The sequence below is a fragment of the Zingiber officinale genome, chromosome 1B (genome assembly GCF_018446385.1).
Source record: "Zingiber officinale cultivar Zhangliang chromosome 1B, Zo_v1.1, whole genome shotgun sequence".
In the NCBI taxonomy this organism is placed as follows: Eukaryota; Viridiplantae; Streptophyta; class Magnoliopsida; order Zingiberales; family Zingiberaceae; genus Zingiber; species Zingiber officinale.
In genome coordinates, this window is record NC_055986.1 from 82267497 (window position 1) to 82279720 (window position 12224).

At 41.9% G+C, this 12224-nt stretch overlaps 2 long non-coding RNA genes across 2 annotated transcripts; both read left to right on the forward strand.

The window, feature by feature from the left end:
• Positions 1-1456: 1456 nt before the first annotated feature.
• Positions 1457-2484, forward strand: LOC121974474. The gene is made up of 3 exons (XR_006110011.1): positions 1457-1713; positions 1900-2179; positions 2323-2484. It is a non-coding gene; the product is annotated as an uncharacterized LOC121974474 (long non-coding RNA).
• A 6198-nt stretch (positions 2485-8682) lies between these two features.
• Positions 8683-9884, forward strand: LOC121974522. Its single transcript, XR_006110021.1, has 3 exons — positions 8683-9176; positions 9363-9642; positions 9786-9884. It is a non-coding gene; the product is annotated as an uncharacterized LOC121974522 (long non-coding RNA).
• The last annotated feature ends 2340 nt before the right edge of the window (positions 9885-12224 follow it).

A 12224-nucleotide genomic window follows, 5' to 3' on the forward strand; every position in this document is an offset into this window, starting at 1 on the left:
AGAACTCCAGAACGGTCATCCTTAGTAGATGCATAATATATTTCTAAGGACTTCGAGGTAAGTACACTAGAGAATTTGTTTTCTACTTTTGAACTTCACAAAACTCGATGTGTAGATTCTAAATAAATCGAAAAGTCAAACAACAATCTTGCCTTGAAAGCCAAGAAGAAAGATCCTGATTTCGAAGCGTCAATCGATGAAGATGAAGCGACGCTACTAGTAAAAAAGTTTAATAAATTTATTAAAACTAATAAATTTAAATCGTAGATGAGAAAGCATTATCGGAACAAAAGAAAGGTCTGATACTACAACTGTAACGAAGAAGGGCACATCAAGGATGTCTGCCCAAAATTGTAGAACAAGGACAAGGAAAAGAACAGAAGCCAGCTCGGCCCAAGCATAATCTAAATGCCACATGGGATGAATCATCGTCCTCCGAATATGAAATCAAAGCCTATGCCAAACTAGCCCTAATGGTAGCCCATAAAAAAGAAGACGAAACTAGCTCAAAGATGAGCATCGACGAAGGGGGAGGATCATTAGAGGAAAGCTACAATGAAGGAGGACCATCAGAATATGAGGTAAGTCAGGTATGTGCCTTATCACCTGAAAAGTCATTTAAATTTATTAAGATTCTTTCCAAGGATCTAGTAGAATTAGAAAAAGAAAATATAGACTTAAAAAGACAATTAGCCAATGTATGCCCTTTAGATTTGTTTGATAATTTAAAATTAGAAAATGTCAAATTGAAAATAGAAATATAATATTGGAAAAATTGTGCATGCTCAAATAATCAAAATATTAGAAGATATAATAGTTTAAACTAGTATTTTAAATACCATAAGGACCCAATTAGAAAAACATCATAGAAATATATTCCTAAGAAATTCTTGATAAATTCAGTAGGTGGAACTTATACTGGGTTTCAAAATCATATTTAGGTTAACTGTTTTTCTGGACTGAAGGCTTTCAGAAAGAAAGTTAAATTGTAAAATACCGGAAAAATGACGAATATTAATAAGGGAATTTTTCGAAATTTATGGACATTTTTCAAGAATTTTTCGGAGCTCGTACGGACGAGTTAATGGGGATAAAAATGGGGTCCGAAAAAGCCTGTTTAGGCTACCCAATTTTAATAAGGAAAAGTTTTATTTTTCTTTTCCTTTTCCCTTTTCTTTTTCCTTATATTTTTTTCCTCTCCTCGTTACTGTGCCGAGCCCGAGCCCTCATCCACACCACTCTTCTTCTCTCGCGCCCGACGCCGGCCCTAACCGCCGGCCGGCGGTTTCTTCCTCCCGAGCCGCACACCCGAAGACCTTTTCTTCATCTTCTTCTCCACCCGAGCCGAAGCTTTCCCCTGCCCTAAAATCGCCGAAAGCTTGCTCTATGCCCACTGGTGCCGACGCCGAGCACTGCCGCTCTTCCTCAGCCCTAGCCGCCGCACGGGAAATTGCCGGCCACCAGGACCGACCCAGGCCGCTGTCGCCGTGGGGATCCCAGCGCCGCCGACGCCCTTCTCCCGTTTCTCTCTGCCCTAGTTTTGCACAGTGTCACCGCTACCACAACCGGCAACCGGCTGTCCTCCCTCTGCCGACGCCGACTCCTCCACTGTGCAGTGCCTAGCCGACTCCTTCCTTTGTCCTAGGTTCCCTCTTGTTGCTGGATCCGAACCCTAACTCCTCTGGGTTGGGTTGTGGTCAGCCTACCCGACTGGTAATTTTTCCTACTGCGCCACCAGCTGCCTTCTTCCTGCTTCGCCACCAGCTGCCGGCAGAGAGAAAAAAACAAGGGCTATCGAGTTGGGTAAGGCAAATAAAGAGGTATTTCAATTGTTGATTTGGGATCTTATGTTGGATTTGTTGGCTGATAACAGTGGTATTTGTCACTGATTTCTCACAGCAGCTTCTCCGGATCTTGGCAGTAAGTTCTATAGGATTTGAGCAGTGTTGAGGCATCAGGGAATTTGGGTAAGGTTGGTGTTAAGTTAATTACTGTTGAGGTGAGTATGGGAAGATGAACTTGATGATTTCGATAGTTTGAGCTATTGGTATTACTTTTGTTATGTAAGCATAGGGTTAATTATATTAAATCCTGTGTAGACCTTATATGGTGATTTCCTTTGCAGACATTGTTGGAGAAAGCCCTAATCGCTGTGATCTTCCTTTTGTGTGATCCAGAGGTAAGGCTTAATGAATACAATCAAATATGTTGGTTGGTTTTTGGTGTAATTAGGGTTAATAAAACTAACCTTAGATGGTCGATGGATTAGAAATTTATTTAGCTATTTGTTTATACTTAGCTAAATTATACTATTTATCACAGGACCTTGACGCGAGACAAGTTTCTTAACGTCCGGATTTGAACTGATTGGATCTTTCCTATTGGAGGCGGGTACCTCTTGACTTATCTTTTATGATATTGTCATTGGATATGCATAGTATTTTATAACTACATGCAATGAACATGTTTGCCTTTGGTATGTCACTGTTTGATATCCATAGCATGTTAGGTTTGTCACCTGTGATGTATCCGTGCTTATATCTCGTGATTTGTTGCCATGATTATCTTGTTACCATGAGTATTTTAGTTTCTAGAGTGACATACCATGCTTACTGAGGTTAGGACTAGGATTTGGATTGTTGTTTCTGGCCTGTGTATCTAGATTATCTGATACTTAGGTTTTTGTGCCATATCAGATTTGTATACCTCTATTTGTATATCATATATGATTCGGGTGTTTAGACCCTGATTCTTTGATCTGTGTATATTGTTGGTACATATGCTATGGAAGAGGGATATGATTTGGGTCTAGGTTGTTATGCCATAGAGGACCTGTATGTCCTAGATCCGTGGACTGACCTACTGATACTGTGGTACCCATATTATGTATATATGGATTTTTCTATGCTGATCAGGATATTGTTATGCATAGTGACATGCATCATGATTTCATGCTGTGCGATTGTCGGCTCCACTATGGTTGAACCCATCGCCAGTTAACTGCACACACCCCACTCATGGTTTAGTGGTATATCGGCGGTGTGTGGCGGTTCTGCTTTAGCTCCGTTGGTGCGAGGACTCGGTGGTAGCCGTGATCGGCCGCTTCTGTTTGGCTCCGGCATTTAGTGTAGCAGAGTAGTAGCCGGCAGACGGTGGACTCTGTTTGCCTCCGTCTCGGCGTGGTAGCCGGCAGAGATACCTCCCCGTCATCGTGTACCGGGAGTTGAGAGCATTGAGCTCCCCCATTTATGATTTGGGGTCACAGGACAGGAGTACTCCGACAGCATCCCGTCCACTCGGTCACTCATCAGGAGTAGTGACGACAGAGTGCACGGTTGTCACAGCCCTACCCACTCGGTCTCACCATTTGTGTGTGAGATGACTGACTGGCGTCAGGGGTGACCAGGACGCATCATTAGCATCATATGCATTGATGCATTTATATTTTTATGATTGTGTTTGCTGCATTTGGTTGCTGCATTTTGGTTGGATACATATTTTTGACCTGCATACAGGATTATTGACACTTTCGGTTTGACGACCCCTTTTGTCTGGATAGGAGTTCCTGGTGAGTACAGCTTCCTCAGTTACCTTTCAGTTTTATATATTCCCTATATATGATTAGGAAGCTGTATTCCATGTTTGTTGCTGTTAGATATATCTTACTACTCATGTCCATTGGTATTCGCTGAGTTGTTGAACTCACCCCCGTTGACACTATCTTTTTCAGGTACCAGGTTATTTGTGGTGTCGCTTGGAGTATCTTGTCTGCTGGTCCCCACGTCACATCAGAAGACTTATCGGTTTCACGTATGTTTTGTTTGTTTTATGTATCAGTTTGTTTAGCTCTGTACTCTGGTTTTATTTTTGGAGGGTTGATGTCGTTATGTGGTGTTTTGTATTTGTTATTGGTTGTGTAAGCCTAGCCGGCTAGCAGTTTTATGTTTTGGTTTTGGTACAGCCAAGTGGGCTGCTTTATTTTTAACTGCGTGGTTGAGTCAGCCAGAGGCTGAATTTGATATTAACTGCGTGGTGTTTGTTTTCTTTTATTGTTATTATTCCAGCCGCATGTGGCTGAGGTATATAGTGCTTGTAGAAAAGTTTCAGATTGTCCGCCGTACAGGGGAGATGCTGCCGAAATTTCTTCGGACAGAGACTCCTCTGGGGCGCGACAATTTAGTGGTATCAGAGCAGGTATACGATACTTGCTATATGTTCTGGATTTTCGAGATGTATCTGATATCAATTTATTTGGTATCAGAGATCGACTTACGAGTTTTATTTCCGGTGTTTCGGATTTCGTGTTTTGGTCTTCTCGATGTGACTTTTCGGATTTTGGGACCTAGCAGCGGCAGGACATCTCCAAGCTGTAGGAGGTATGTTGGTATATGTTATCCTATCTTTTTGGTTAGTTTATGCCCTGTTCATTATTACAGTCTATGGCATGTATTAGCACTCTTTACTAGTGCTTGTCTGGTTGTTGTAGCATATATTATATGTGATGGGTTATCCACTGATCTTGATTGACCTTAATAGAGATTAAGGATTATAGGCTTTGGTGATTTTACATATTATACCCTAGTAGCTTTAGCTTCTGTTACTACTATTTGGTTAGCAGATTGAGGCACATACCAGCCTCTTTATTAGCTTTGTAGTGGATAGTATTTACCTATTTATGTTGACCTAGCCAGTAGTATATCATGTTATTTTAGTTAATTTCATCAGTAAATATTGATTTACTCTTGTTAGATTGGTCAGTAGAAGTCTGATTTACACTAGTTGATTTGGGTAGTCGTGTATTGATATACCTTAGTTGCTTGTGGAGGATTAATGTATTCTTGATTAGTTAGCAGATGATTGATTTAGTTTTGTTGGTTTGATCAGTAGAGGACAATTATACTCTATTTTTAGAGGTTCGAATCTTTTGATTTTTTTTTCGTGCTTAGTTGGATATTATGAGCACATTGGAATACATGACTGTTACTGACGTGGGGAAAAGACTGAATTAGCCGTATATCGTTGTTGGTTTGGTCAGTCTTTAGAGGATTGATTTATCCTATTCTGTGGATACTTTAATTTTAGACTGTATGTACCTAATTGGATAACTTAGAGGGTGGCATATGATTTGTGTGATAGATTGGATTAAATATGTTGATTATGCATATATATGAAGTGTACATATGATTGTTATGAGTTGAAGGAGTTCTATGATGGATAGTTCATTTGTGGATAGTGTGGGTATTCCCATCTAGATATGGTTATTGTAGGTTCCTTGTGGATTATAGCTATTTAGTTAGCTGTACGTGTCTGATTGACATATTGATGGTATCTTATTGATTTAAATCTGTGTCGTGGTTTGTGCACATGGGTGCGAGTGTCATATTGGAAGTATTTTGTCGATTTAATCTGAGTTGTGTGTGTGTTTGGTGTATAATAATTGGAGGATTAAGTCGATCATACATATGTTGTGTGTGCACGTGTGCTAAATGTATGGTTGGTAGCATCATGAAAATTCTACCTAAGTTAAATGTAGAATATTAAATGTCTACATTATGATATTGGTTGTTTTACCCTGTCAACTAATTCTCCCATTAGCGGGTGACCGAACCACTAGGAGGATGATAGAGTTGACTATGGATTTGATTTGCTTACTGGGTGGTTATACCCTAGGCGTACCCACAGTGATCTGTGGTAGAGAGATCTTGTGCAGTCTCTAGCTAGATAGTTAGGTGCTTTGGGCACTTATGTATTGTTGTGGTAGAGTGTAGCTCCCACATGTTATGGATCGTTATAGCTTCCACATATTACGGATCGCTTGTAGCGGAGTATTCTCCCGTATTGATTATAGATACATATTTCGGATTATTTGTAGTGGAGTGTTACTCCCACATATGGAGGATTTCTTGTGGTAGAGCGTTGCTCCCACATTTGTGGTATTTCGTGTGATGTAGCGTTGCTCTCACACTAGAGGATCTTTTCCTTGGTGATTTATGTTATAAGTGGGTGATCAGATCTGTTTATTGTTGAGGATCTTATGGTTAGGAATGTCTGTGATACAGACATGATGTGTCTTGGTTTTACCATTAGAGCTTACAGAGCCCTAGATGTTATCATGGACTCGATGATTTTAGTATTCCCAGGATGTTTGGATCTGTGCCCATTGTCTTTGATGACGATGTTGTGATTTATTACGGATCCAAGGTGAGACACGTGCATCACCTTTGCATAGATCTAGAGATGTTTCGACGAGAACATCTATATGCGAAGATCAGTAGTGCGTGTTTTGGGTGTCTTCTGTGAGATATTTGAGACACGGTCACCAGTAGGAGTATACCGTGGTTACACAGGAGATAGAGGATGTTACTGTTGGGAGTAGACGGAGTCTATAGAAGAGGCTCGCAACTTTCTTTGTTTGGCTCGATATTTCCTGAGATACGTTGAGGGTTTCTCTCGGATAGCTATGTCACTGACACGCCTGACCTGGAAAGGTGTGAAGTTCACTTGGACTAAGGATGGCAAGACCAGCTTATAGGAGCTGAAGCGGAGTTTAGTGTTGACTCCGATTTTTGGTTGTACCTTCTAGAGAGGACGAATTCATGCTCTATACCGACGCATCTCTACCGGGTTTGGACGCTGTTCTGATGCAGCACGATAGAGTAGTCTCCTATGCTTCTCGTCGGTTGAAGAAGCATGAGAAGAACTACCCTGTACATGATCTGGAGCTAGTCGCCATTATTTTTGCCATGAAGATTTGGCGACATTATTTATATGACGTTACATTTGAGATTCTCACTGACCGTAAGAGTCTCAAATATCTGTTTTACTTAGAAGGAACCTAATCTCCGACAGAGGAGATGGATGGAGTTCCTGAAGGATTTTTATTGTATCATTAGCTATCACCTAGAGAAAGCTAATGTGGTTGTCGACGCACTTAGCTGGAAGTCTAGAGTGACTTTGGCTTGCCACCGAGTTGTGGTCACAGATTGGTTACCATGGTTGCTCAGTCGTCGATCAGTACGAGGATCCGAGAGCCCTAGACTGTATTTGCGGGTTATTTGCAGCCAGATAGCTTCCGGGTAGCCGACCGAGTTCACACGAGACGAGGAGGGTATTATATACTTCCGAGGTAGATTATGCGTACCTCAGTCTCATCCGGTCTTATAGAAGTTACTTCCGGAGGCTCATCGCTCATGATTTGCTGTCCACCCAGGCGGTACCCGTATGTACCGAGATTTGAGATGTTCCTATTGGTGGAACAGTATGAAGACAGACATCGCGGATAATGTAGATAGATGTCTTGTCTGTCAGCAGGTGAGGGCTGAGCACCAGATACCTGCCGGATTATTTTAGCGGATTTCTATTCCTGAGTGGAAATGGAAACATATTACCATGGACTGTGTGGTGAGTCTGCCTAGAACACGATGAGGTCATGACACGATTTGGGTAATCATTGATTGATTAACCCAATCTGCGCACTCGTTAGCGATCCGGAAGACTGATTTCCTGGATCGATTTGGTAGATCCGTTTTGCTGGGAGATCATCAGATTACGTGGTGTTCCGTTGACTATTGTTTCGGATAGAGACCCCCCGATTCACGTCTCGTTTTTGACAGAGTCTGCAGCAGACCTTGGGCACGCAGCTCTGTTTCAGTACAGTTTTTTTTTCCATCCTCAGACAGATGGATAGTCACAGCGGACCACTCAGACTCTAGAGGACTTGCTGAAGTCTTATGTACTAGATTTTGGAGGCAGTTGGGAGGACCATTTGCCGTTGGTAGAGTTCGTCTACAACAACGGTTTGTATTCGGTTATCCAAATGCCACTGTTGAAGCGTTGTAAGGTAGGCCTTGTCGGACACCCATCCTCTGAGATGAGATTGGGGAGGCCTAGTTATTGGGACCTCATAGAGCTCAGCTTGAGACCAAGTTAGTCCGTACTATCAGACGGAGGATGTCAGAGGCGTAGGACTGCTAGAAGGGTTATGCAGACCTGAGTCGGAGACTCTTAGAGTTTTCTGCAGGCGACTATATTTTTCTGCGAGTCTCACCCACGAAAGGGGTGAAGGGATTGACCTCAGAAGTAAGCTAACTCCGTGATACATTGGACCTTTCCAGATCTCGGAAAGGATTGGAGCGGTAGCTTACCGATTGGCACCACCACCGTCTCTGGCAGGAGTTCACAATGTATTCCACATATCTATGTTGCGGAGATATGTGCCCGACCCGACGCATGTGCTGGCTGATATTCCAATTCTAGTTCAGCCTGACAATACTTATGAGGAGGCTACTTGGGAGCTTGAAAATACGATCCGAGCTCGATATCCCCATCTCTTCACTTGAAGTATGTGAGTTTATTTACCGTTCAACATTAATGATTATTCTCTGTTATTAGTACTTGCTGACGGTAGATACTGAAATTTGGGGACCAAATTTTTATTAGTGGGGGAGAATGTAAAATACCGGAAAAATGACGAATATTAATAAGGGAATTTTTCGAAATTTATGGATATTTTTCAAGAATTTTTCGGAGCTCGTACGGACGAGTTAATGGGGATAAAAATGGGGTCCGAAAAAGCCTGTTTAGGCTACCCAATTTTAATAAGGAAAAGTTTTATTTTTCTTTTCCTTTTCCATTTTCTTTTTCCATATATTTTTTTTTCTCTCCTCGTTACTGTGCCGAGCCCGAGCCCTCATCCACTCCACTCTTCTTCTCTCGCGCCCGACGCCGGCCCTAACCGCCGGCCGGCGGTTTCTTCCTCCCGAGCCGCACACCCGAAGACCTTTTCTTCATCTTCTTCTCCACCCGAGCCGAAGCTTTCCCCTGCCCTAAAATCGCCGAAAGCTTGCTCTATGCCCACTGGTGCCGACGCCGAGCACTGCCGCTCTTCCTCAGCCCTAGCCGCCGCACGGGACATTGCCGGCCACCAGGACCGACCCAGGCCGCTGTCGCCGTGGGGATCCCAGCGCCGCCGACGCCCTTCTCCCGTTTCTCTCTGCCCTAGTTTTGCACAGTGTCACCGCTACCACAACCGGCAACCGGCTGTCCTCCCTCTGCCGACGCCGACTCCTCCACTGTGCAGTGCCTAGCCGACTCCTTCCTTTGTCCTAGGTTCCCTCTTGTTGCTGGATCCGAACCCTAACTCCTCTGGGTTGGGTTGTGGTCAGCCTACCCGACTGGTAATTTTTCCTACTGCGCCACCAGCTGCCTTCTTCCTGCTTCGCCACCAGCTGCCGGCAGAGAGAAAAAAACAAGGGCTATCGAGTTGGGTAAGGCAAATAAAGAGGTATTTCAATTGTTGATTTGGGATCTTATGTTGGATTTGTTGGCTGATAACAGTGGTATTTGTCACTGATTTCTCACAGCAGCTTCTCCGGATCTTGGCAGTAAGTTCTATAGGATTTGAGCAGTGTTGAGGCATCAGGGAATTTGGGTAAGGTTGGTGTTAAGTTAATTACTGTTGAGGTGAGTATGGGAAGATGAACTTGATGATTTCGATAGTTTGAGCTATTGGTATTACTTTTGTTATGTAAGCATAGGGTTAATTATATTAAATCCTGTGTAGACCTTATATGGTGATTTCCTTTGCAGACATTGTTGGAGAAAGCCCTAATCGCTGTGATCTTCCTTTTGTGTGATCCAGAGGTAAGGCTTAATGAATACAATCAAATATGTTGGTTGGTTTTTGGTGTAATTAGGGTTAATAAAACTAACCTTAGATGGTCGATGGATTAGAAATTTATTTAGCTATTTGTTTATACTTAGCTAAATTATACTATTTATCACAGGACCTTGACGCGAGACAAGTTTCTTAACGTCCGGATTTGAACTGATTGGATCTTTCCTATTGGAGGCGGGTACCTCTTGACTTATCTTTTATGATATTGTTATTGGATATGCATAGTATTTTATAACTACATGCAATGAACATGTTTGCCTTTGGTATGTCACTGTTTGATATCCATAGCATGTTAGGTTTGTCACCTGTGATGTATCCGTGCTTATATCTCGTGATTTGTTGTCATGATTATCTTGTTACCATGAGTATTTTAGTTTCTAGAGTGACATACCATGCTTACTGAGGTTAGGACTAGGATTTGGATTGTTGTTTCTCGCCTGTGTATCTAGATTATCTGATACTTAGGTTTTTGTGCCATATCAGATTTGTATACCTCTATTTGTATATCATATATGATTCGGGTGTTTAGACCCTGATTCTTTGATCTGTGTATATTGTTGGTACATATGCTATGGAAGAGGGATATGATTTGGGTCTAGGTTGTTATGCCATAGAGGACCTGTATGTCCTAGATCCGTGGACTGACCTACTGATACTGTGGTACCCATATTATGTATATATGGATTTTTCTATGCTGATCAGGATATTGTTATGCATAGTGACATGCATCATGATTTCATGCTGTGCGATTGTCGGCTCCACTATGGTTGAACCCATCGCCAGTTACATGTACTGCACACACCCCCACTCATGGTTTAGTGGTATATCAGGCAGGTGTGTGGCGGTTCTGCTGTTTGGCTCCGTTGGTCTGAGGACTCAGCGTGGTAGCCGGCAGTCAGTTCCGCTCTGTTTGGCTCCGCTGGCATTTAGTGTAGCAGCGTAGTAGCCGGCAGACGGTGGACTCTGTTTGGCTTCGTTGGTCAGGTGACTCAGCGTGGTAGCCGGCAGAGATACCTCCCCGTCATCGTGTACCGGGAGTTGAGAGCATTGAGCTCCCCCATTTATGATTTGGGGTCACAGGACAGGAGTACTCCGACAGCATCCCGTCCACTCGGTCACTCATCAGGAGTAGTGACGACAGAGTGCACGGTTGTCACAGCCCTACCCACTCGGTCTCACCATTTGTGTGTGAGATGACTGACTGGCGTCAGGGGTGACCAGGACGCATCATTAGCATCATATGCATTGATGCATTTATATTTTTATGATTGTGTTTGCTGCATTTGGTTGCTGCATTTTGGTTGGATACATACTTTTGACCTGCATACAGGATTATTGACACTTTCGGTTTGACGACCCCTTTTGTCTGGATAGGAGTTCCTGGTGAGTACAGCTTCCTCAGTTACCTTTCAGTTTTATATATTCCCTATATATGATTAGGAAGCTGTATTCCATGTTTGTTGCTGTTAGATATATCTTACTACTCATGTCCATTGGTATTCGCTGAGTTGTTGAACTCACCCCCGTTGACACTATCTTTTTCAGGTACTAGGTTATTTGTGGTGTCGCTTGGAGTATCCTGTCTGCTGGTCCCCACGTCACATCAGAAGACTTATCGGTTTCACGTATGTTTTGTTTGTTTTATGTATCAGTTTGTTTAGCTCTGTACTCTGGTTTTATTTTTGGAGGGTTGATGTCGTTATGTGGTGTTTTGTATTTGTTATTGGTTGTGTAAGCCTAGCCGGCTAGCAGTTTTATGTTTTGGTTTTGGTACAGCCAAGTGGGCTGCTTTATTTTTAACTGCGTGGTTGAGTCAGCCAGAGGCTGAATTTGATATTAACTGCGTGGTGTTTGTTTTCTTTTATTGTTATTATTCCAGCCGCATGTGGCTGAGGTATATAGTGCTTGTAGAAAAGTTTCAGATTGTCCGCCGTACAGGGGAGATGCTGCCGAAATTTCTTCGGACAGAGACTCCTCTGGGGCGTGACATAAATGGTTAAATTCTTTAAGAGACTTTGTCTAGAAATGATTTATGCTCCAATAACCAAGAAGGTCTAGTGCATCGCCACAACTTGGAAGTCAATTACTGAATTGAATATTTAATTGACTTACTGTAAGCATTTAACTATTGCTTTTAATTTTTGTTAGAAAAATAAATCTGATCATTAAAATTTATTTAAGTTATTTTTTTGTGAAACGTTAATCTAAACAATCTTTATCGTTAGAATTTTTTTAATTAGTTATCAAAATGCAAATACTTTAAATTTTGCGAAAAAAAAAATTTAACTTTTTGTGAAATTTTTCTGTTCAACTCTTGCAATTTTTCTTTCAATTAAAGGAGTTTTTTTTTTGTTTTTTTCTATTAGGCTTTAAATTTTCAAAAGTTATTTTAAAAGTACCCCATTTTTAATGTGATCAAAAGGACAAGTAGTAAAGATTAAGTCTAGGGGAGAGTAATATAATTTTTTTGTACTTAATTTTTTTTTACGTGTAAAATTTTATAACTATTTTTTTGTGGTTTTACCCTAACTTAACTTGGGTTTGCTCA